This window comes from Elaeis guineensis, chromosome 13 (genome assembly GCF_000442705.2).
Source record: "Elaeis guineensis isolate ETL-2024a chromosome 13, EG11, whole genome shotgun sequence".
NCBI classification, from domain to species: Eukaryota; Viridiplantae; Streptophyta; class Magnoliopsida; order Arecales; family Arecaceae; genus Elaeis; species Elaeis guineensis.
In genome coordinates, this window is record NC_026005.2 from 28,570,366 (window position 1) to 28,597,922 (window position 27,557).

Here is a 27,557-nt window from a genome sequence, read left to right on the forward strand (position 1 = left end):
AAGGATAGAAAATATATGGACTAATTCGCTCCCACTGACTTCATCAAGTCAAGTCCTCCCACTGACTTCTCAAGTCATTAACAAGGACTAGGATCAAATTTGGTCCATGGGCACCTAGATCAGTCTCACTGAATGAAATCAGACTCTCTAATTTTCTATGTGACATGGGTTAGCACGAATCAATGAGCAACCTAATCAAGACCTGATTAACCACATTGGCAGATAAGTATGATCGATGGGAGGGTCTGCCAATACTTGTCTTAGACACCATAAGAAATAGCCAGGTAAGCATGCTCTCAATTAAAAACCATCAGTCAAGTTTACCTTAGAACCAACTGATTTATCAGTTTTGATTTGGTCTGCCTAAAGACTCAGGCTCAGCCGCTGAGCCACGATCAGTGTCCATTTGTTAGATATATGGACTTTGATCAACTACAACTATTGAAGTGATCTATGACCTAATCCTAATTAACTTTTAATTAGGTTTGATCAATTGCTTAACTTAGTCCATATTTAATCTAACCCTAGGTCTAACCCAGTTAATGATATGATCAAAGCTAACCCATTACCCTTTAACCCATGTTTTATGAAATTATCTTAGGATCTTTAAATCACAAACCTAGATCCTAAACAATCATTTAATTCTTTTAATTAAGTTCATGGCTGAGGGTTGGGGTTTGGTATTTTGAAAAATATTTTCAACTTTTGAAAGGTTTAATACAATCTAGTGTTATTTCACTAAATAAGTCGACTCATTTCAAAAATGGATCAGCTTATCTCACTAACAAATACTAATAATTAAAATTAGTCAAAAATATAATTCAGTCAATCTTTCAGTCGAGCTGGCATGCTGGTCGAGCTGGCTTGCTGGTCGAGCCGGCCCGATCAGCAAATAGAACCTTCACAAGATCCTATTCTAGGCTGATTTTAATCTATGTACATTATATAAAAATTTATGAAATAAAATAGACTTAATCTAAAACATTCATGATAAGATTTATTTAAACTCTTTTAAATTTTTAGATTGCAATGTACCAGGACAACCATTGCACTGTAAGGGTAAACCTTACAGCAAGACAACCTACAGTCCGTGCGATCATTATTTTATTTTTTAAATTTATTTTAATATATTATGAACATATTATAAAAGAACCTAGATGCTCTGATACCACTGTTGGAAAAGGTGCAGGATTTCATGCATGAATTTCAAAATTTTTTTGAAATATAACACAGTGGAATAGGTAAATTAAATAATTTAATCTACAAATGTATGTAATTAAATTACTAAACCTTACAATTAGAGCTATAATATATCATATTATATTTATAAATTAAAAATAAAAGATTTGGTATTGATCAAATCAATACCCTAGATCTGAAATAGTTTCAGATCTAAAACCTAGATCATATCTAGATAAAAGAAGAGATCAGATCTCTTACCTTCATGCGGGTCGAAACTCATGGTTGATTTTTTTTATTATCTTTGGAGCCGCATACGCATCCAGCCTCTACAGGTGATCCACATGAGACTACAATAAAATGGAGGTTCGTCGAACGAAGATCCGCTCGAAGTGCTAGCTTCTTACAGATCCCTCCAGATGGTTAATCTAAAAAATATTCTTCGAATCTTTTGGACATTCAAGAGATGAAGAATATGAGGAAGAATAAAGAGAAGTCAAACCTTTTGACCTTCTAAAATCAAAATTAATATTTAATAGAAAAGGATCCTAAGAGAAGACAGATCTTCTCCTTCAGTACATCAACAATTGATATCCTGAAAATATCTCTATGCTAGGACTTGAGAAGACCTTCTTCTCTTAATATTTTTTTAGTTTCAGATCTTATGATATCTAATTTTTTCATAAAAAAATCTCATGATTTATGGAGAAGAAGGTTCTAAAAAAATCTTAAGCAAAGACCTTCTTTTTTCTTCTTCTTCCATCAGAACATGATCATATCATGTCCAAAATAAGATCACCATGCTCCAACTCTTTGGAGCATGAATTCACCACGCCATCCCTCTTTCTTTTCAAATTTTTATCATATAAAAAATATAAAATAAAGAGATATTAATATGAAAGAAAAAATAATAAGAGAAGACAATCTTCTCTCTTACCTTTCTCTCTATAAGACATCAACCTTTGATCTCTTGATTAAAGAATTTCCTCCAAAATTTTGGCACCTCAAACCACCCATATAATCCTTCTTTCTCTCTCATATTTTTATCACATAAAAATATAAAAACAAAGAGAGAAAAAAAATGAAAGAAAACCAATAAGAGAAGACAATCTTCTCTCTTACCTTTCTTCTCTACAAGACATCAACTTTTGATCTCTTGTTAGAGGACTCTCCTCCATGATTTTGGCACCTCAAACCTCTCAGGTCTTCCTCATTCTCCTCTGGTAATTCTTTCAATTTTTATAAATTTTTGACTCCTATTTCATGGCATATGGGGCAGCCTCCTTTTATATGGCAGACTAGGTCATAAGACCTAGTCTAACAAGGAGTCCTTGGGGCATCCAACTCTTGGACACCCCCTATCTCATTTATTTCATGGATAGCATAAAAATAACCACAAAATAAGTAACAAAAAGGAGGATAAACATGGGGAAAGTTGGTGCAAGAGAGGGAGGGAAGAGTCCTTGTGAAGAGGGACTCTTTCAAAAAGAGAAATAGGCTAAACCACTTTCCACAATAAACCAAATTAATTTTCATATTGAACCAGATCAAATCTGATTTAAATCTTTAGAATAAGTGGTGTGAGATTACTTTCCTTAGATATAGAAATCATAAAAAAATTATCTGAATTAATTAGTGGGCGTGGACTTTGATTTTCTTAGGTGGCGCAAGAGAAGATGGAATCCTAATCTAACTAGGATTCTTATTTAGATTAGGTCAAATACTTTGAACCTAATTTAAATTAATTACAACCTAATTAATGGTGATCTTAGTCCAACTAAGAGTCCAATTAAATTAGATTAAATTATATTTAATTTAAATCTTAACTTAATTAGGCATTAGGTGCATAAAAGTCCTAGTCAAATAGGGACTTGTTCTCCCTTGCAACTGGCTTATCCAATAAATCAATTAGACTTAATCCAATTAAATTCAAACTAATTCTAATTGAATCATATTCAATTAAACTTGATCTCAGCCCAATTGCTCAATCAGATTGAGCCAATTAGCAATCCAATTGCTAGTGATCCTCCTGCAACACTTGCATTAGGTCAAACATCAATCACATTGATTGTTTAACCTTAGAATGATTCTTAATCATCGATTAACTATTTGATTAGATTATAACCTCTTATGTGTGTGACCTTATAGGTTCGAACCTAAACTGATAGTATAAAAATTAATTTTGTACCAGTCGAAGTAACCATCTAGCAATGGTTCCCGACGTCCAGATAGGTCGAATGTATGCAAAGCAACATTCTAAGAATCCTGAACTATGGTTACCATATAATTCATTCTTTTGATCAATAATGCTCAAGATGACTTTGAGTATGCTGTCAACACTCATATAAGTCATCTCTATTGTGTCTCAAAATTTTTGCAAATCCTGTGACTCCTCACGAGGATTACCCAGGCCTAGGTTTTGCTAAATTGAAACACAGTGAGACATTCTCTTCCTGAAGTTAATCAGGAGTGGTCAATCCCATTTTGACTCACATACTGACTTCACAAGTACTTGATTGTATCCAAAAAATTTTCGAACTTATATTAAAAATACAGGCAGTCCGGCACCAAAGCACAATGAGTTGCTTGCAAGTCACCGTGGTGATCTCAGGTTGGAGGGACACTTATATCCATTGGTCTTAGTTAACTATTCTTGACAGTAGAGTGTTACATTGGTCACGTTCAATGCAAAATATACTCCTACATCTCACCTGGATGCCATACCAGTGTCTCCACACCACTTGGTTACGAGGACAACCAATGCATATGGCATACAACGACCTACACTTGATAAGTTATCGTCCTTGTTAATAACTTATCATTTGATCGTGAATAATTTAAGAACCATTCGATAAATCCTCCTTTATCGATTGATTGTAGTTCTAAGGACTTCATCATAATTTAGGAGTTCATTTAAGGAAGATAAAACTTTTATGATGAACCTGTCAAATAACTATTATTATTAGATAATTTATATACTAATTTTAATCATCTACTACTTAAATGATAGGCTTTAAGATATATTTCTCAACAAATTCTTCATAAAAAGTCTTGTGGATAGCACAACAAGCTCCTATAAGTTCAAGGGTATGTAACTCTTTACCAATTACATCTCATACAACTCTCAATATAACTTTTGCCTCTAAAATATTTATAGTCTTATAGATAGCATAACAAATTATAGTATTTTAGTTAAATCATCCTCTTTAATTTTATATGATCATATCTGAATAATACTATTCTTGTGGATAGCACAATAAGACAGCACTATCAAAATATGTCATAAGCATCATTAAGTCAACATCATATCAATCCCTATAGCAAGTCTTGTGGATAGCACAACAAATCTTCTACAACTTTTGACATACTCTATCGACTTAGTATGAACTAAATTCTATTAACTTCATTATACATTGAAAAAGTATCACATCAATCTCCACAGCAAGCCTTGTGAATAGCACAGCAAGCCTTATGGATAGCACAACAAGCCTACTATGGTTCTTGATAAAATTCTGGCTTGGTATGAAAGAAGGCATGGGTAGTATTCTTAACACTTCACCATTATGACTTAATATAATTTAAATGAGAGACTTAGATCTCATGTATATCCAAAATATATACAAATGCATCATATGCGAGTCTAATTCTAACTATCAGTATGTAAGAGCATATAAAGAAAATTAAATGATTATGGACTTTTGAATAAAATACATCTGAGCCATAGGATGGTAAATGGATCAAATCCTAGGTGTATTATAGATTGAACCATCTCATGGTCAATCTTAATGCGCCTCTACTTTCCAAACACTTGGTAGTCTTCATCTCCATGAAGTCTTTCTCATATGCTCTACCTTTATCAGAAAATAGAAACAAATAATTTTTATCTATTTTCAAATAATTTTTTTTTTCTATAATTTTACATCAATATGTAAAAGTCTCAATCAACATTTAAGAACATACAAAAGAAAAGTACAGTCGAAAATACAATGCAGCAGGGGCACCCAGCCCCTATTGCAACTATTACAGATATATTTATATAATTAGCCAATATGGAAGCATTCAGGCGTACATCCATCACATGGATGTACCATAGTCCATAACCGCTCATCATGGATTTTATTATAAAATATGATAATAAGCTTCTCATGTGATTCTAATTGTGATATCATTCATGAACATGTCAATGGAGATGTTTAAATATATGGGCATAGGATCCATCTAAAATTTTTGATTCGGATTCAACTATTGATCCAGTTTTTAAGTCAATCATTTGTCATCCTTTTAAATTGAGTTGACCAATTCTTAGATTAGACCCTAATCCAATTAGATTAACAAAATATCCGGTCAACCATAACTCAAGCCCTAATCAAATTAGGTCAATGATAATTTGATCAATCTTAATAAAACATAATTTCTAATCAAATTAGAACTATGAATTTAATTGAATCTATAATAATAAATTCTAATCACATTAGATCAAAGAATTATAGTTAAAATAAATCTATCAGCAAAAATCCTAATCCATGTCTTGAAATATCCTTTTCATGATCAAAATTTTTTGGCTCCACACATACCTAGGGCAATAATCATAATGGAAGATCTATAATGATGAATACCCAATTCCATAGTAGCTGGCCCTTGGATCTTGGGTGAATGCATCATATGCAAGAATCCTGAGTCTTGGCAATGTACATCCAATGTATCATTCCAAGGCTTCGCGCATCACATGCACTGGATTTACAATTTCATAGAAAATCATATCATAGGATCTAACCTAAATTTGTCTCACAAGTATAAAGACCACAATCTCATATCCAAGTATGATCAAGGACTGATAACATTTATCCTTAACAAAGGATGCATCAAAAATGCCAATTAAACATCATTTAGAAAATCTGATTTTGACATAATATAAACTAGATCTAATCCATATCACAATAATAACATGATGTTTGATTGAATCAATTAAGGGTGGCTTTGATACCACCATTGGATTTTAATGATGCAGCAGAATATGATTTTCAAAAAATTTTACATGCATCCAACTATTGAAAATAAGTTTTAACAATTAAAATATGACTACCGAAATATAAAATCCTAGGAACACCTTGATGATTACAATCAAACAATACTAGCATGCAGACTAATGAGAGATTAAAAGTCATATACCAAATATGAAGATGAAGATCTGGTAATAGAGTAATCTTCATAAAGATCCAAAGTAGAAGCCCTCCAATGGTGATCCACACGGGACAGATCAGGATCCTTCCCAATTTGACGTAGTACTACAGCCATCTTCGCAAGTCCACTGCCAATCATTCTTCTCAAGAACGGCTTGCACCACTATCTGTATGCCTTTGAAACCTCTACTAAGACCACACTAGGAACCATTCCTTACAAGAACTCACCATCCAAATCAGGTTTAGAACTCCAACACTTGAAAAATCCAAACCCTAGGATAAGCAACCCTTTGTTTTCCATTTCTCTCTAACCTTCCTTTCAATTTTTCTTTCTCTCTTTTTTTTTATCTTTTTCTTTGAATTTTTCTATCTTTTTCTCTTCATTTCCATGCCTAACAACCTGAGAAAATTTTCATCTTTATCACATAAGTGGCGTCCCTTTTATAAGGTATAAAAGGGCACCTCCAAGGGATGCCAACAATTGGCATCCATTGTATTCTCTGATGATATAATTCCAAGTAAGGGAGTTTGTTGGGTTTTTAATCAGCAGAAGGACTCTCCTCTATGCACATCTCCCAAGGCACCATCTAATGCCACCACCCTTTAGGAATTAGCATGGAATAATAAGGAAAATAGAAGGTTGTTAAGAGTTTTAAATGAGATGGACTCTTCCATTCTCATCGCACAAAACATATGGGCATCCCAATATTTTTTTGGCTTGTGAGTTCCTTCACAAAGAAGGACTCTTCCTTCTCTTCTGCATCCATACATCCCAAGGCACCATCTGATGGTGCGAGAAACAAAAAATGCATGGAAATAAGGAAGAAAAATTAAGAAGAGGAAACCAAAAGGACTCCTTCTTAACGTCAAAAATAAATGGGGCACCAATTTATTTTGGCATGTGGATTGGCATGGAGATAGTGACTTCACATGGAACACTTCCATAAAAATTAAATAAGCCACCTAATAATTTGTAGGTTCAAACCTAATCCTATTAGGTCAAGGCATCAAGCTTTAGGGTTAGCACAAACACATTTGCACCAAATCCAATTAGAAACTTAGGTTAATTCATGTGCTTGCAATTTAATTAACCCATAAAATTTACAATAAATCTAAATAGATTAGACCAAGATCAAATTTTTATTGTATGTGATCAATTGGGTTCCATATCTAGCCAGTAGTGAACAAACTCATGACTTAATCCGATTAGGTCAGTCCAAAGGTATCAATTAATCAATCTATTTTTTAATTAATTTTTAAATTAAATTTGTTTAATTTTTGTAAGGTACAAGTCAAGATTGATATCTAGCAATGTGTCATAACTACCCAGAATATATAGAATTTGATGAAAATATCAAAATTATCCTTCTATGGTGAGTTACCGTGTAATTCAATCTTTCGATCACATAACATCTCAGACAGGCCATGGGCATGTAATCATATCAAGCTTAAATACCTATCCATATATATCTCGATCTGATGATGATGACTCGATTGATCAGTAAAAATTTTTTTTACCATTCATCTCTGCTCTGGCCAGAGACTCTCAAAGTCATCATCCTATAAGATCACATAGGATGTTCTCTCCTCCTACAAGGAGTGATCGATTCTATATTGATCACTCACAATCTCCCTGCATACTTCATCAAACTCAGAATATCCCACACTATCTCAAAGTGGCATGCTAGAAAATAAACTGAAGTAAAGATTTATACACATAAGGTACTATGGTGATCTCAGGTCAAAGAATTACTTATACCACTTCCACTGGAGAACCATCCATCGACATGCATAAGGCTCCATCAGATGTTCTCCCTGTATATCAGTTCAGTGAACTTATTCTCTAATGAGCACTTACATCCTTATATTAGTATCATCACAAAAGTAATTGTGAGATCAATCACCCTCTCCATTGAGTATACATGTGATGTACCAGTCTTATCGATATCATCAATCTCTGACTCAATGATCTAACGACTGAGAATATTTTATATTTGGACTATCAAGATTTTAGATCTCAGTGGTATGATCTCATCATGGCCCTAAAATTATTGTCCTAATCTATGAGGTTTATCATAATCATAAAATATGATGCAGCAAATGATAAAAGACAATACCTCATAAATAAAATAATCAATATCATGCAAATGAGCAAAAAGATAACATAAAAAAATTTCTATCATATCATCCATTCGATTGATTTGTAGGACACTATTCTTTCATTCTCTTGTGGCGTGTAGATCCTTAAGGTTTCATCTAGAGATTTTGAGAAGAGAAAAAAAATAAAAGAGAAAAAAAAATTTTCAAATATTTTATTCTTTCTCCTCTATATCTTCCTCCCTATTCTTTCCCCTATGTTCCTTTTCAGAGATCTGAGAGAGTCTAAGAGATTTGAAAAAGAAAACAGCATCAACCGTTGGGAGGTCACTTTTGTAAGGGAGCTACATCTCAGTGAAGTTATAGGTCTCTGATCAGATCAAGGACTTCGTATAGATATTTTGTTAGAAAATGTATCCTAAAACTAATCGTTTGATGATTATGCTAATTATAAATATATATGAATTGATAAATAATAAAAGTTTTTTTATCTTTTTCATCACAAGGTTACATCTTCTAACGAATTTTTATGTTGTGATGAAATCCTGAAGATTATTTTGATCGATAAATGAGGCTTTATCGCATAGTTTTTAAATTGATTCACGACCAAATGATACACTATTACTAGGATGATAGCAATATCAAGTATAGGTCATGGTGTGCTATATGCGTTGGTTGTCCTCGTAACCAGATGGTGTGGAGATACTGGTATAGCATGCAGATGAGATGTAGGAGTACATCATCATTGAACGTGACCAACTGCGGAGCACTCTGCTGTCAAGGATAGCTCATAAAGAGTATGGATATAAGTATCCCTCCGATCTGAAATCATCACGGTGACTTACAAGTAATTCATTATACTTTGGTGTCGGACTAACTGAGTTTCTAATTTAGTAACAAAAAATTTCTGAATGTAGTCAAGTACTTCTCAAGTCGGTACCTGAGTCAAGATGGGATTAATCCCTCCGAATTAGTAGGAGTTAATGTATCAATGTATTTCAATTTAGCAAAATCTGGGTCCGAGTAATTCATGTGATGGATTTAAAAAATTAAAATATAATGTGGATGACTTATCTAGGATTGACAGTTAAATTTTAAGTCTCCTTGAGCATTAAGATCAAAGAGATGAATTATACGGTAACCATATGTCAATAGGTTCTTGAATGTTGCTTCACCATCATTCAACCTATCCGGACATCGGGTCACCATTGCTAGATGGTTATATCGATTGATTCAAGAATTTATTTCTGTGCTACTGACTTAGATTCGAACCTATGGGATTATACTCAAAAGAAGTTTTTGACTGATCATGTGACTGATCAATAATTGAGAATCATTCAAAAGCTTAATCATCAATTCGATTGATGATTAACCTTATGCAAAAGTTACAATAAATTTATTCACCAAGTATTAGTAAATTAATGAAAGATTAATTAATAATTAAATTATTGATTAGCTCAATTTGATTAAGCAAAGAGGATTAAATAAAATTTAATTGAATTAGATTCAATTAGGTTTGACTTGATTAGGTTATGAGATGACCTAATCGCTAAGGAAAAAATATCTCTGATTTGATTAGGACTTTAGTTCAATCAATTCTTAATTTGATTGAGAGTTGATTAAAAATTTATGAACCTAATTAGATTAGATTTTATCTATTTTATTTAGGCTAAACCAAATGTAATTTGATTTGGATTCAAATAAAGAAACCTAGAGTCCATATTGGATTAGATTCTTCCTCCCAAGCGCCACCAAGTTTTGGATGCCATATTCCTCGCACACAAAATTATTTTGCATGAGATTTCTCCATGCCAAAGAAGTTCTCCACCCTCCCTTTCTCCATGCCAAGTCTGATTTGGCTTTGATAAAAGGAAGATTTTGAAATTAGATTTCAAAACATTCCTTATCAAAAGAATCTGTTCTTATCCAAATCACTCCACACGCCAACTTATTTTTTCTCCTTATATGTGCAACACTTTGAGAAAGATTTTTATCATGAGAAATTAGATTAAGATCTGATTTCATGTGGAAAAATAAAAGAAGAGGCGTCCCTTATTTCTTTTAGGGCGTGGGATTTGTGGAAGGGTGACATATCTTGAAGAGTCCAAGATTCTTAGGACTCTTCACCCAATCCTATTACACGCCAATAAAAAGGGATCTTTTTCTCATTTTTGTGCATGCAAGAAATCAGAAGAAGAGTTCTTCATGTGAAGGTGCTTTGGGACATAGTTCTTGGCATGAAAAAGAGGAGGAGAGTCCTCTCTCTTTGGGTTAGTGCAAAAGCTGAATTCTAGGGTTTCTTCCTTAGATTTTAGGAAGAGAAAAAAAGAAAAGAGTGAAAATAGTTTCTTCTCCATCTTTCTTCCACCTCTTCATCTTCTCTAGAAGTTCATCTTGAATCTCTAGAAAGATTCTAGAGATTTGAAGAAATGATCCAGATCAATCAAGAAGAAGATCTTCACATGAGCTAGCACTCCCCAGAAAATCAATCAGATCGGAGCTTCGAGTGGACTTTTCATAGAGACCGAACACATGTGTAGCTGCGAGCAACCAGCAAGGATTTTCTCTACCATGTTCATCAGCAGTGGCGATCATCAGTTCGTGCTCAGGTATCGAGTTCTGAATTCAGATTAGAAATAGATGTGATCTATTGCTTACATCCATACATGCAGATTTTATCATGTGATTATTTCAGATTTTATATGCAATATATCATGTCATAGATCCTAGAGTAGATTGATTTGATTATTAGATCATATGCATGTTTAATTAATTTAATTAATCTAATTGTCTTCCGCTATAATTTATTCAGAAAAAAATTAAAATACATGCATGAAATCTTCTACGTTCACCAACATATCCGTAAAGGCCGGACGTATGTGCGGCTCGTCGTGGACCTCATCAAATTACCACGATCATCAGATTATGGTAAAAAGCTATCCGCACAAAGGTATAGAGATCGGATCTTCAGATTTTGTTCTTGTTTAAATCTGATTTTTCAGCATCTTAAAAATATGTGATCGATCTTGTTGCATGTAAATTAGATCTACTTCATGTATATTAGATAGATTAAAGAGTTTAATCTAGATCAGATTTTATTCCATAACATTCCTATTTTTAAAAGTTAAAAGTTTGTACATTCTGATTTCTGGGTGCATGTTCCAGAATGTACAACATCCTACATTGGAAGCCCTAGAAATGGAGAAAGAAAGAGAAAGAGGGTTTCTCATGGTTAGAAAACCTAAGAATTTAGAGAGAGGGAGAGAGATAGAGAGGCACGAGGAAGAGGCTTCACGGCATTGGGAGAGAGCTAGAGGGGAGATGTGGGAGAGAGGGAGAGAGATAGAGAGGCACGAGGAAGAGGCTTCACGGCATTGGGAGAGAGCTAGAGGGGAGATGTGGGGCAGCTAGTTCCAAGGGGAGACTTGTGTCTTGATTCAATGCCTCAAACTGTGCAGGCTGATTGGTCCAATTCTGCATGCCCCAGACCAACTGGTTTGCCAGACTCTGATCATCACTAAAAGAGCAAAATTCATAAAAAAAATAGAAACCCCTTTCTCTCATCCCCAAACATATACAGAAGGGGCCCTGTTGTAATTTTCAAAAAATAGGACACCTAAAATAACTATCGTATACATATTCTAGCTTAAGTTTGAAATATTATGGTATTAGGATGTATTCATTGTGTATTATTATTATAGAACGTGATGTGGCACCCTGTATCTACTTAGATCTACAAACAAGGAGCAATGCAAAATGGTATGATCATGGTATGTACCTCCATATGGGGTGACATGTACTGTGTTAGGTCAATTTCTCAAAATTTGATCCTGCCTAAATCTATTGAATATTTCTATTTGGTACATATTAGATGCAGATACATCATGGAATTTGAAATATGTGCATCCTAGGTTTTATACTAGCATACTACTATAACAAGCAAACCTTATTTCATGTGGCATACAAAATTCACAAGTAACCTGTAAAATAGGCACTAAAAGGTTCCACTTGAACTCACTTAACATTTAAATAATATAATTTGAAGCACTATGTAACAACAGTGAATGTCCCACGTATATTTTCTTCCATAAAATCCTAGGGCATCACATAGCCAAGGTTTCCATCTAGTCTGAGGCATTGATTTTTATGATTCCTGGCCATCCATCAAGACAATAAAATCAATGTCTTGGACCCTATTATATCAGCTTATATAAATAGATTTATCTTGACATATATCATCCAACATGATATCAAATTTTCGGCCAGTATTTCCTAAACAGTTTTTATCCTAGCAATTTATTTTTAATTATTAAATACTCAAATTAATTTTTTAAGATAGTCTCAAAACTATTTTATCTTGCCAAGATTTTGATACCTAGATTCCTAAAATTTTAGCCTTGATTGTGGCTATGTTATCTGGACAACTCGTCTAGCTCCAAAACATCATATGGGATATATAGCAGGCACTTGAATACTTAGGAAGTGATATAGTTGTGGCTTTTAAGGATTAGTGGAGAGTTGAACTCTTCTAATAATGAGTTTGACCCTCTGTTTTAATATTAGAAGGGAATATTCTTTCTTTTAATTGATTGTCTAAGGATCTAGGCATTGAAATAACTGAAAAATATTATTGTTAAGTTAATTAGAAAGTTTGAGTAACAAACACATATATTGAAAGGCCCTAACAAAAATATCTATTTAATATTTATTTTAATATCTAAAGAAAGGATGTTATCTCCGTATCTCTTTTTTCCCTCTTGCCAAGTCAAATACTTGGATATGCGTCCGTGATATCCATATCCATGCAACATAGAAACTTGCACCATCTTTGTTGTATCAACCATCATCCTAGGTAGCGGAGACCTCAAGGTTTGAAAACCTTGCATGTCGGGCTTGGATTTAACCCATGTGTTCTGGGCTTACGAGAAGTAACTCTTAAAAGCTTAGAATAGATATGAACCCTCAGGAATTCAATATCAATTATTGGGTTGATTTTTTCTTTTCGTTTCTTTTCTTGTTTAATGTAATAGATCTTGTTCGAGGATTTCATTTCAATCAGCCTTTTAGGCTTGAATTCATGCCTCAGATGTGTATGCAGTTACTCATACTGAACTGTCTTCTTTTCTCGTTACCTATATACAGTTTACGAATTTTTGGGGATTGCAGAGAGTTGCGTGGAGGAAATTTTTGCGATGTGAGGAAATGTCCTTAGACCTAAGGGCATGGACATTGGTCATTGGGCAAGGATGACTCATGCAATTAGATGCTTGTATGAGAACTTCACATGTCTGAAGCTAGAGAACATGAAGTATTTGACCATATAAAAATCAGAATGATCTTTGAAGAAAAAAGATTTGAAACATGACAAAAGATTACCTATGTAGTGGGCAAAAAATTTTTACCTATTGAGGATGCTGAGCATCCATTGGGCCTGGCATCTCTACATGCTGTTTGGAGTGGACTGACATTGTTATGGTACATGATCATACTAATATCATGAATCATGGTTGCAACTCACGGATCCTAAGATAGGCTTTTTCCCCTGAGATTTTGCAAGAATTGATATGAAAATGCTGAAAAATTGATCATACTAATTTTTAAGCGGTAGAATGTTCTGATGCTAGTAAAAGAGGGTGTGAGGGAAAGGACATTGGTTTCAGGATTTCTACATATGTATATAGTATAGTGATTCAACTTGTATCAATCATACTTGCAGTGGTCCTTCTATTTCTCAACTAAAACATTGGATTGCCCAATAAATCCAGTATTTTAGCTTCATGCACTGTTATAGCTGCTGAAATATGTCTATAAGCTCTTTGGGATGACTTGGTTGTGGTTTTCTTTTACCAGTGGTACTGTCCAAACCTATTATTCTTTCATCTATATTTCCATTACACATTTATGGTTTTCTAAAGTCATTAATTACTGTTTGTTAGGAGGCAGGGACATCATTAAAGTACATGTGGTTTTCTTCATTCTGGCGATTCTGGTGCTCATCATGGGAGTTACTTTCTTTGGAAAGAGAGAGGTTGAAAATAGGAGAGGTGAAATGCCCTTAGAACCGGACATGTGAATTATGTTATTCTGTTGAATGATTAGCGAACAAGTAGTGGCTTGGGCCACTTAAACTTTTCGTTTCAGCGAGGAAGCAACTGGATGCTTTAGCAGCTACCGTTATAAACTCCAGTCTCCACTTCAACTATGAAATGCTTGAAATGGCGACAAATTATTTTAACAGTTCCAATAAGCTGGGTTGGGAGGATCTGGTTCGGTGTTCAAGGCAATTCCCTCTGACCAAGTCTTCATGGAAACTTCTCATTTGTGGACCACTTCTAACTGCAATCCCTTTCTTGGACGGGGAGTTTTACCAGATGGCAGGGTTGCGGCAGTGAAGAGGTTATTTTGTCGTTCAGGACAATGGGAAAAGTTCTTCAACGAAGTCAATTTGATGAGTAAAATTGATCACAAAAATCTTGTCAAGCTGTTGGGCTGCAGCATCACTGGCCCCGAAAGCCTCCTTGTTTATGAGTATGTTCCGAATAAGAGCCACTGTTATTACTTTTCTGGTGATATACTATTTTGATAGTGCGGAACCGTGCATGGCATTTTTCCCCTTCAAAACCCATATAAAAAAATGATAGGTTTCTTTTGTTGACACAGATAGCAGGAATGCTCAGCTGCTTAACTGGGACATGAGATACGGCATCATTCTCGGGGCTGCATAGGGTTTGGCCTATCTTCCCGAAGAATCAAAGTTACGGATTGTCCATAGAGATATAAAACTCAGCAATATATTGCTTGATGAGAGCTACTCTCCTAAAATTGCTGATTTTGGACTTGTGAGATTTCTTCCATGGGATAAAACTCACATCACCACTGCAATAGCTGGAACCTTGTAAGTCTAATTCCTAGTTTGGCATGCGCTGGCAATCATTATTTTTTAGTATTATAGCATTGGAAATTGCATTCAGTCATGTCTGGGAGCTTCCACGATGTCTTTGTTTCCTTTTACGTTTTTTGAAGCAGATGAGCTGGCTAGATACCTCTAATTGAATGAATATTGCGAACATTGCTATGCTGAACTCATTTTTCACGTTGGATGATGCATATAGCCCGTAGTAAACAGTTTATAATTTTTGCTCTAACTATTACAAATATTTGTTTTGTAGAGGCTACATGGACCCAGAGTATCTTGCTAGTGGCAAATTGACGGAAAAGGCAGATGTATTCAATTTTAGAGTTTTTTTAATTGAAGTTATCAGTGGAAAGAGAAATAATTTCAGAAAAGATCACTAATCTGATAATCCACTTTTAGAGTATTTAATTGAAGAAGAATGAGAATCTGAAATTGAAATCGGAATCGGAAAGAGTGATTCTCATTCTAACCATTTGGTTGGGAGAAGTTCCATTTTGATTTTGATTATAGGGTAAAATGAAAATGGTTCAATTTATATAGAACTCAATTTCTACTCTTCTCTATAGATTCAAATTTTCATTCCAATTCTGATTTCGATTTCAATTCCGATCACGAATCAAATATTTTGAAAAATTCGATCATTTTGATTTTGATTTCAAATTATTTTTATTTTTATTTTTATTCTAATTTCGATTGTGAATCAAATGTCTCTTTAATATTCTACAGATGATAATATATTTTTTCGTACTCATAATTTTTTTCATCAAAAAAACTGTAGTTTAGAAGTAGGATTAAGCCATCAGTCGTATCAGTCATTTATGTTTTGGCACCAACAATAGCAGCAAAAGGAGATGTTGGGGAATACCGACCGACCCCGCTCATGCCGACTTATGATCGGGCGCACACCACCGACCGACCGACCGACCTATCGACCACCGGGTGTCGTTACCGATCGATCGACAGCTGTCTACCAACCGAGGATATATCGGTCGGGCGGACCTTTTCCGCCCTCCCGACCGACTGCACCAGGGGGTCCGATGTCCGACTCCCACGACGTGCCCGACTGACCGTCGGAGGGGTCCGAATTTCCACCCGACGCCCCTCAGCTGGCCACCGACCTAAGGTCGGTCGACTCCTCCAACCACCGTACCACTGTCAGGGACTGTCAGTCCTGGCAACGGCATGCGGCACTGCCGCCTAAGGACATTATCCCGCCTAGGGTATTGTCAACCCTAATGATTTGACAACCCCACGGTGATTTGACACCTTTACGGTGACTCTGACAGTCTACAGTGAATTGACAATTCTTCAATTATCCGCGCCATTAATGACGGCGCCATACCACGCTCCACTATTTATATCGGGAAAGGCAACAGTGCTGGGGGCCCCCCTTGGAGAACTCTTGGGTTTGCTCCCTCTCTCTCTCGACCCCTCTCTCGTTGAGCTCTTTGCTTTCTTCTCACTGTTGCCTAGTCTCCTCTCTGACTTGACCGTCGGAGGGTCCCCGTCGAAGGGTCCCCGTCGGAGCCATCTCCGGTCAGTGCGAACTTTCTTTTGCAGGCGCTCGCTCCCGACGATCAGGCGACGAGGGGATTGGCCGCAACAGATTGGCGCGCCAGGAAGGGGGGGACTGCACTCATAGTGACAAGTTGGTGCTTCATCGACAGCACCAGGAACTGTGACCCCCACAGAATTCGAGATGACAAAGATAAGAGCTCAGCGATCGAGGGTCACTGGATCGGCGAGGCGCTCTTCCCGCCGAGAAGAGGCCTCTCCTCCACCCTCCGCGGCGGAACCCAGCTCCCCGCACCCCACGACGACCACGGAGACGCAAATCACGGCGATCGTACGGCAGATGACCGTACTGACGGATGCGGTCAAAAGTCTTTGGCAACAGCCGGTCCGACTGCCGCCATCACCGATCGAGCAGCCGGTGGCACGCCCGATGCCCTCCAAGAGCAGCCGCCGACGCCCGCGTCGGTCTCCGTCGCCTCCGCAGGAGCACCTGCCACAGCACTCCTGCAGAGAGGAGGAGGGGCGGCCGCGGTGCGGCACCCATCGGTCCCGACAGCATTCTCCCTCCCAGCTAGAACGAGCGAGGAAAGAGAAGCGACCGCGAACGCCGTCCGCCTCCCTCTCAGAATCTTCCGGAGACTCCACTCCTGGGGTCTCCCAGTACCGACGGACAAACGACTACGAACGCAGGTTCGAGAAAATCGACCGTCGGCTCACACAGCTGCAGGTGGACGGGAAGAAGTCTTCAAACGACGTCGACTTCCAGACTGCCCAACCTCTCTCCCGACTCATCCTTGACGAACCGATCCCCAGTCGGTTCAAGATGCCGCATGTGGAGCCTTGCGACGGCTCCACCGACCCAATCGACTACCTGGAGAGCTATAAAGCTCTCATGACAATTCAGGGGGCAACCGACGCTCTTTTTTGCATCGGCTTCCCCGCCACGCTCCGCAAAGCTGCCAGGGCCTGGTACTCCGATCTTCGATCAGGAAGTATCCACTCCTTCGGGCAGCTCGAGCACTCTTTCATGGCCCACTTCAACACCAGTCGGAAGTCATCGCGAATGTCGAACAGCCTTTTCTCTCTCAAACAGGGAGAAAATGAGATGCTCCGACACTTCGTGATGCGATTCAATGCAGCCACGCTTGAGATCCGGGACCTCAACGAAGACATGGCTATTTCGGCCATGAAACGGGGGCTGAGGGCGTCCCGGTTCACTTACTCCCTAGACAAGACCCTCCCCCGGACGTATGCCGAATTATTGGAGTGCGCATACAAGTACATGCACGAGGACGAAGGAGCCTCCGACCGGCGCTTGACCGAATTCAAGGGCCCGAAGGAGAAGCGAAGAAAGGGTCGGGACCCCACCGAACCTAGCAGGCCCCCGACCGACGGTCGGATCTCACCCCCGTGACGAAACCAGAAGTCGCCCCGACGGCAGACTCCAAGGCCGACATGCCCCAGGTATGACTCCTACACTCCTCTCTCTGCTCTCCGTGCACAGATTTTGATGGAGATCGAGAGGAAAGAGTACCTGCGACGGCCTCCGCCTTTGAAGGCAAAAGGCCTCGACCGACGGAAGTACTGCTGATTCCACCGGGGCCACGACCACAATACCGAGCAATGCATCCAACTTAAGGATGAGATCGAAGTCCTCATCCGTCGGGGGTATCTCAGTATATTCCGGAGGAACCCATCGACTCAACCAGTCGTCGATCGACGACCCCAGCCGACTGAAGAAGCGACGACTAATCAGCCAACGGCTGGGGTCATCAATATGATTTTCAAATGACTTGACCCGGGGACGTCTGCTGGAGGGGAGCCGACGAAGAGGCTGTGCCCGGACGACGTAATTACCTTTACAGAAGAAGATGTTCAGGGCATCCAAACTCTCCATGACGATGCTGTTGTTGTCTCAGCAACAATAGCGAACTATGATGTAAAAAGAGTCTTTGTAGATAATGGAAGTTCAACGAACGTTTTGTTTTACTCGACCTTCTCCCGGATGCGACTATCAACCGACCGACTCAAGAGAGTCCCTACGCCCTTGATAGACTTCGCCGGGGATGCCGTCGCGACGGAAGGAGAAGTTATCCTGCCCGTGACGGTCGGCACCGAACCACGACAAAGCACGGTCCATTTGACTTTTACGGTCGTCCAAGTGCCTTCGGTCTACAACGCCATACTTGGGAGACCCGGACTAAACGCCCTCAAGGTGATTGTCTCGATGTACCATCTCTTGGTTCGGTTTTTGACCTAAAATGGAGTCGGAGAGATGCGCGGAGACCAACGGCTCGCTCGTCGATGCTTCCAGATCTCCGCTCAAAGCGACGAGTTGAAGGGCTCCCTGACGATCGACAAGCTAGACCAACGGGAGGAGGAGGAACGGGGTTCACCGGCCGAGCAGCTCGTTCCAATTTTGATAGCGGAGAGCCCCGACCGAAAGGTGTGGGTCGGGTCTCAACTACCCGACCCAGAACGACAACGGTTGGCGGAGCTGCTGAAGGCCAACGCCGACATGTTTGCTTGGTCGGCAGCAGATATGTCGGGCATTCCCCCGGAGACAATAACGCACCGACTCAACATCGACCCAACGGTGAGGCCGGTGAAACAGAAGAAAAGATCTTTTGCTCCTGAAAGACAGAAGGCCATCGACGAAGAAGTGGACAAGCTACTCGAGGTGGGCTTCATCAGAGAAACTACATATCCCGATTGGCTCGCCAATGTTGTCATGGTCAAGAAAGCCAACGGGAAGTGGAGGATTTGTATCGACTACACCGACTTGAATCGGACCTGTCCGAAAGATAGCTTTCCACTTCCAAAGATCGACCAGCTGGTGGATGCGACATCCGGATTTCGACTGCTCAGCTTCATGGATGCCTTCGTCGGGTACAACCAGATCCAGATGGTGCTCGAGGACGAGGAGCACACTGCCTTCGTGACCCCCAAGGGCCTCTACTGCTACCGAGTAATGCCCTTCGGGCTGAAGAATGCCGGCGCCACCTACCAATGACTTGTCAATAAGGTCTTTAAAGACCAGATCGGGTGCAACATGGAAGTATATGTCGACGACATGCTGGTGAAAAGTGTGCAGATTTTGGATCATGTCCGGGATCTCGAAGAAACCTTCCGCACTCTACGACGACATCGAATGAAGCTGAATCCGACTAAGTGCGCTTTTGGAGTGACCTCGGAAAAGTTTCTCGGGTTCCTCGTTTCTCAACGAGGAATCGAGGCTAACCCTGAGAAAATAAAGGCAAGCATCGACATGTGCCATCCGAACACCAAGAGGAAGGTCCAGCAGCTGAATGAAAAGATCATTGCTCTCAGCAGATTCATCTCTCGGTCGGCCGAAAGATGCCTCCCATTCTTCAAAATCCTGAGGAAGGCGAAGGGCTTCTCTTGGTCAGATGAGTGCCAACGAGCCTTCGAGGAGCTGAAGGGGTACCTGGCTTCTCCGTCGTTGCTTGTGAAGCCAGAGGTCGGGGAGGTATTGTATCTCTATTTGGCCACTTCCCCCGAGGCGGTCAGTTTGGTGCTCGTCAGAGAAAATGAGAGCCGAACTCATCAACCTATCTACTATACCAGCAAAGTGCTCCGCGGCGCTGAAGCCTGGTATTCGGAGATGAAAAAGATGATTTTCGCCCTGACCGTCTCCGCGCAGTGACTCCGCCCATACTTCCAGGCGCATGCCATTGTGGTTCTCACCAACCAGCCCCTGAGGGCGATACTGCACCGGCCTAACACATCGGGACGACTGGCAAAGTGGGCGATGAAGCTCAGCGAGTTCGACATACAGTACCGGTCGCGACCTGCCTTAAAGGCCCAGGTCCTGGCCGACTTCATCGCAGAATGCCCGATGACCGACCAAGGGTCGGAAGACGTGGACCCCGGACGAGGTGCAGTCTCCAAGCCTGACCCGATCTCCACCTAGGTACTACACATCGACGGAGCTTCAAACGCTCAAGGGAGTGGGGCTGGGTTCCTGCTCACCAACTCGGATGGGGTAGTCATCGAGTACGCCCTTCGATTCGACTTCAAAGCCTCCAATAACCAAGCCAAGTATGAAGCACTCCTTGCCAGCTTGAGGATGGCGAAGGAACTTGGGATCGACAGCCTCCGGGCATTCTCCGACTCTCAGCTGATCGTGGGGCAGGTCAAAGGCGAATTCGAGGTGCGAGATCCAGCCATGACAAAATATCTCCAAAAAGTGAAGGATCTCGTGACGCACCTCGGGTATTTTGAAATTTTTCACATCCCTAGGTCGGAGAACGCCCGGGCCGACGCACTCTCCAGACTGGCGATCTCGGCTTTCGATTCTTTGAGCTGGACGTTCGTAGAGAATCTCGAGCAGCCGAGCATCGACAAGGTCGAAGAGGTGCTACAACTGACAGCTGAACCAAGCTGGATGGATCCGATTGTTCGGTACCTGACCAACGGGATCAGCCCTGAAGATCCCGTGGAAGCCAGGCAGCTCCGATGGTCGGTCTCTCAATATGTAATCATGGACGGCCGACTCTACAAAAGATCGTTCTCCCTTCCCTTGCTCAGGTGTTTGGGACCGACCGACGCAGATTACACGCTCAGAGAAGTGCACGAAGGGATCTGCGGGAGTCACTTGAGGGGCAAATCCTTAGCCTACAAGGTCCTGCGGTAGGGTTACTACTAGCCCACCATGAGGAAGGATGTGGCTGAGTTGGTCCGAAAGTGTGAACCATGTTAGAAGTACGCCAATGTGCAACACCGGCCAGCCAGCCAAATCACTCCTATTGTCGCCCCATGGCCCTTCACTCAATGGGGGATCGACATTCTCGGTCCCTTCCCTCCGGCATCGGGCCAAAAGAAGTTCATAGTCGTTGCTATCGACTACTTCACCAAGTGGGTGGAAGCCGAGCCCCTGGCGCAGATTACCAAGCGCAAGATGGAGGATTTCGTTCAGAAGTCCATCATCTTCAGGTTCGGGTTGCCGCATACCATTATCACCGACAATGGGCGACAATTCGACAACCAGGACTTCAGAGACTTCTGCACGAGGTTTCACATCACGCACCGACTGACTTCAGTCGGACACCCACAGTCCAATGGCGAAGTCGAGGTAACCAACCGGACCATACTACACGGGCTCAAAACCCAACTGAATGAAGCCAAAGGCCTCTGGGTCGACGAGTTGAACTCCATCCTATGGGCTTACCGAACGACCCCCCGTGTTCCGACCGGGGAGTCGCCTTTCAGCTTGGCCTATGGGACAGAGGCAATGATACCGCTCGAGATCGGACTGCCATCAACTAGGGTCGAGCAGTATCAAGAGCCGGACAACTCTGATTACCGGAGAGCCGACCTAGACCTCCTCCCCAAGCTTCGGAGCGAGGCTCAACTTCGCATGGCTTCATACCGACAGAAAGTAGCCCGATATTACAACACCAAGGTCAAGCCAAAGCTCTTCAGGCCTGGAGACCTAGTCCTAAGAAAGGCAGAGGTCTCGAAGCCCCTAGACCAGGGGAAGCTAGCTCCGAACTGGGAAGGGCCCTACGTGGTAGCGGACACCTACGGACCGAGGGCTTACCGACTGGAGACTCTGGAAGGAAAACCCATTCTCCGGACCTGGAATGCCAACAACCTGAAGTTGTATCACCAATGAACTTTGTACTTGTTCATTCGGAATACAAATCCAGTTTCAAATTTTAGAGTTTTTAACTCTTCGACTGACGATCGGCGCTCGCCAAGAAGGATGAGTCCCGACGTCCAGACTCGGACTTAACGTCCACATGGGACCGACGGCTCGGATGCCAACGATATATCGGACGCTTACAAGGGCCGAACCATCCATGATAACGGGAGTTGACACTCCTTCTACGGTCAAAGTTTCGAGCCAAACGATCGGCTGACTTGCCGACTGAGCACCGACCAAAGAGAGGCAAAACGTCTGTGCGACCGCCGTCGTGACTTACCGACCGAGCTACGACTGATCGAAGGATATTCGGCTTGCCACCGTCTATCACACGACGCGACCACAGTCGCATTCATGACTCACTGACCAAGCTACGGCCGGTCGAAAGATATTCGGCTTACCACCATCTATCCCACAGTGCAGCGTGAGTACCCGACATAAGGGTATCGGGATCCGACTTATCGTCGCTTCCTCGACTAAACGCGTCGGACGACGTTCGACTGAATGCGTCGGAAGAAACCCGACTGTCGAGTCCCATCCGGTGGTCGGTCGGCTTTCGACTCAATGAGTATGCTCGACTCTCAGTCGGGCAAAGTACGCCCGACTCTCAGCCGGGCGAAGGACGCCCGACTCTCAGCCGGGCGAAGGACGCCCGACTTAGGCCCTCGACCATCGAAAGGCCGATCCAAGGTCGGAACTTGTTCTACCTTCGCGGCGGCAAGAATTACCGGACGTCCTAACTGATCCTTATGGGTTAGCGACTTACGTGTTCAAATGCATTCCACAACACATGGAAAAAAGAAAGACACGCAGAAGGAAAAAGTTTAAGTTCAAAAAACTTTGACTTTGATTTCATTGAAAATCAAAAAAGCTTACAAAGTTGGGCCAAAGCCCGAATACAAGCCGGAGCAAAAGGAAAACTAAAAACAGAAAACCGACTAGTCCTCAGAGTCGGCCTCCTCCACTGGATAACGACGGGGGACGGTCGGCGAACTCACTCTGGCTTCAGCAGTCGGGGCCGCCTGATCTTCGGTAGCTCGCTCTGCATTTTCTTCGGCTTCCACCCTGGTGGTGAGGCCTCCCGATGCTGGGTCGGCCGTCTCCTCCGCAGCTGGAGCCTCCGACTCTGGCAGAATAATGCTGCTGAGATCAAGCTCTGGGTACAGGCTTTGAATGGCTTCCCGAGCGTCCTCGTATCCGATCCGGTACGAAAGGAAGCCACTCTCCAGAAGCTCTTCTCGGTACTCTTCCAAGTCACGGAAGTCTTCGACAGTCCGACCCATGGCCTCCTTCGCCGACTTCGCTTTTGCCCTCGCGACGTCTGCGTCGGCCTGGGCGATGGACAGGCCTTCCTTGGCCTTAGCAAGATTTTCGAGACTTACTCGGAGCTGCTCGCGGTCGGCCTCCAGCTCCTTGGCGAAGCTGTCCCGCTCGTGTCGAAGCCGACGGACGGTCCGGGATTTCTTCTTCACGTCGTCCCGGGTAGACTGCAGCTCCGACTTTGACGTCGCCAAGGCTCCCTTGAGTCGGGAGACCTCCTTCGTAAGTCGGGAGACCTCCCCCTCAAGTCGGCCCTCCCGTTCGATCGACTGTTGCAGCTGGTCGACCAGGACGACCTTGTCGGCTTCAACGACCGCGACCTTGTCTCTTCAAGCTGCGCGCATGTCGCCGAACTTTCGGTATCCGGCCTCTAGCTCGGATATGTTGTAAACCAGCTGCACAAAACAAAACCGACCATCAGGAGACCAAGCTTACAGAAACTACATTGAAAACGAAGGGGAGAGGAACTTACCCGGATCATCATCGGGTAGAACGAAGACAGCATGTCGGAGACACGCTGGTTCTTCATCGCCTCGATGTCGGCAGGAAGGAGGAGCACCTGGCACAGCCTCCTGGCCAAGTCATGGTTGGCCAGGCCCGATGCACCTTCGGGGAGTGGGAAGTCGGTCGATCCTCCATCACCGGCCGACCATCCTTTGCCACCCGAAGCCATAGGGGCCTTCCCTCAGTCGGACGCCCAGGCCCTGACGTCGGAAATGGATGGCAGGCTTGAGCCTGATCGAGTCTCGACCGACGGCGCGGTAGCAGCAGGCGCAGGTCGCTCGGGTTCGTGCGCCTCCTCCCGATCCTCCTCCGTCGGCTGAGCGGCCGTTGCGCCATCGACCGACTCATCGGCCGCCCTTCTTTCGGGCGAGGCGGCGCCCTCGCCCAACGGTCTCTCGGATGGGACTTCGACGAGCGCTGTCGGCACCGACAGTGCGATGACGGGCTCCGCCCCCGACCCAGTCGGTTCGCTCGACGGAGCTACGTGGGGCCGCTTGGGAGGCCGCGACGGCCCGGCCCCTTGCGCTGGCCTCTTTCGAACGGCATACTGACGTACGTCGGCTGCCGTCAGTCTTGATCTTGGCGGCAAATCTACAAACAACGACAGACGGTCAGTACCATAAAGAAAAAACAAAAAGAAGAAAAAAGGGAAGAAAAACGAAAAACTGACCTAAGCGAGGGACCGGGCTGAGGCTGGCGTCGTACAGGGCCTGCTCGGTGACGAGCTCCCTCTACTTCGGTACCGAGATGTCCTTCAGCCGGTGGAAGTCCTCCCGATCCTCGGCTTCCACCCGACTGTTCTCGTTCAGTTCGGTTCGGGGATTCCCCCAACGGACAGGGAACCCTTAAGGAGTGGAAGAGGACGCAAAGAAGAACTGGTTCTTCCATCCGTGAATAGACGACGGAAGACCATTAATGAAAGAGAGCCCTTTTCGAGGATTGAAGTACCACCACCCTCGGGCTTTAGGGTGGGGTCGGAGGACGAAGAAAGCTCGAAAGAGGAAGATCCGAGGATCAGTCGGCAAAAGCCGATACAAAAGAGCAAAACTGACTATTAGCCGAACTGAGTTCGGCGCGAGTTGTGCCGGACACAGCCCGTAATAGTCAAGAACGTTTCGGACAAACTCCGGGATCGAAAAACGAAGGCCGACCCGGAGGTCCTCTACGTAGAAGGCCACCTGGCTCTCGGGCGGGCTGTTAACCCGACCGTCGGCATCAGGGGCGAACAGCCGAAACTGCCCCGGGATGCAATATTGCTCCCGGAGCCGATCGACGTTCGGCCCCGAAAGCGAAGAGACCTCCACCTCGAGGGTCGACCGAGTGTTGTCAGTCGGCTCTCCCGACCGACTTCCTCGGGGGGATGTTCTGGCCATAGATTAAAACAAAAGAAGAAGAAGAAGTAGATCGCGAGAAGGCAAAGGAGAAGACGGTGAAGGTGGGGAAGGCCCTTAGAAGAAAATCTGAAAGGAAGGAAGGTGGAGTACTTGGAACTACGCACGCAGAGTTTCGACAGCAGAGTGGGGGGGTAAAAACTGAATATGGACGACCCTGTATATATAGTACCCCCCGACGGTCGAGATGAAGACACGACCAACGAGAAGTCCCCAGATCTCGCCACGTGGCATCATCCGAGCCATCCGTCGGCCCGACGGTTCGACGCACCCATCCTCAGATCGAGCCACGTCAGCTCAATCCGCTCCAACGGACCTGTCCCAATGGCCGCATGCCACGTGGCACAGAGGCCGTGACGTTTCGTATCCCCGAAGGGGCGGCGGGAATGATGGTTCCCCTTCCCGATGGGATGAGACGTCTGACACCGACGGGACAGGACATCTGACACCGACGCGACGCCTGGCGCCGACAGGACATCTGACACCGACTGTACATCTGACGCCAGCGAATCGCCCGTATTCACGACACGACTGACATCGTGTCAACCCACGGTACGGTCGGAACTTGATACCCAGAGGATCCACTCCTTTTCGTCTGACGCTACTGTCCAAACGAAGACATCGGCCAGCGCGCCGTCCGACTCAGGAGTGGAGGGAGGCAACTGTTGGGGAATACCGACCGACCCCGCTCATGCCGACTTATGATCGGGCGCACACCACCGACCGACCGATCGACCGTCGGGTGTTGTTACCGACCAATCGACAGCTGTCTACCGACCGAGGATATGTCGGTCGGGCGAACCTTTTCCGCCCTCCCGACCGACTGCACCAGGGGGTCCGATGCCCGACTCCCGCGACGTGCCCGACTGACCGTCGAAGGGGTCCGAATTTCCACCCGACGCCCCTCAGCTGGCCACCGACCTAAGGTTGGTCGACTCCTCCAACCGCCGTACCACTGCCAGGGACTGTCAGTCCTGGCAACGGCATGCGGCACTGCCGCCTAAGGGCATTATCCCGCCTAGGGTATTGTCAACCCTAGTGATTTGACAATCCCACGGCGATTTGACACCTTTACGGCGACTCTGACAGTCTACAGTGAATTGACAATTCTTCAATTGTCCGCGCCATTAATGATGGCGCCATACCACGCTCCACTATTTATATCGGGGAAGGCAACAGTGCTAGGGCCCCCTTTGGAGAACTCTTGGGTTTGCTCCCTCTCTCTCTCGATCCCTCTCTCGTTGAGCTCTTTGCTTTCTTCTTACTGTTGCCTAGTCTCCTCTCTGACTTGACCGTCGGAGGGTCTCCGCCGGAGCCATCTCCGGTCAGTGCAGACTTTCTTTTGCAGGTGCTCGCTCCCGGCGATCAGGCGATGAGGGAATTGGCCGCAACAGGAGAAAAAAAAAAATACAACAACAATAACGACGACGACGACAGCAAAGAAAAATAAAAACAAAGAAAAATATTACATCGTATCTGGCTCCTTTTGAGGTCTGGAATTTTTATACATTGAACAAACTGCCGGAAGCCGGAAGCCGGAAGCTGTTGACCCAGTACTAGAAGGTAATTTTCGCTTGGAGAAGGCATCTAGGGCACTCCACATTGGGCTGCTTTGTGCGCAAGTATCTGCAAAACTGAGACCATCAATGTCCGCAGTAGTTAAAATGCTTAAAGAGGATGATACCATCGCCAGACCAACCCCACCACCATTTCTCGGTTGTGGCACGGAAAATGCATTAGCAGCACCAAAGAAAATTTACTCACAGCATGGATCCAGTGCATCTTAA

General features: G+C 43.1%; 1 pseudogene; it reads left to right on the top strand.

The window, feature by feature from the left end:
* LOC109505120 (cysteine-rich receptor-like protein kinase 3) overlaps positions 1–27,557 on the top strand; it is a 76,653-nt pseudogene extending 49,096 nt beyond the window's left edge.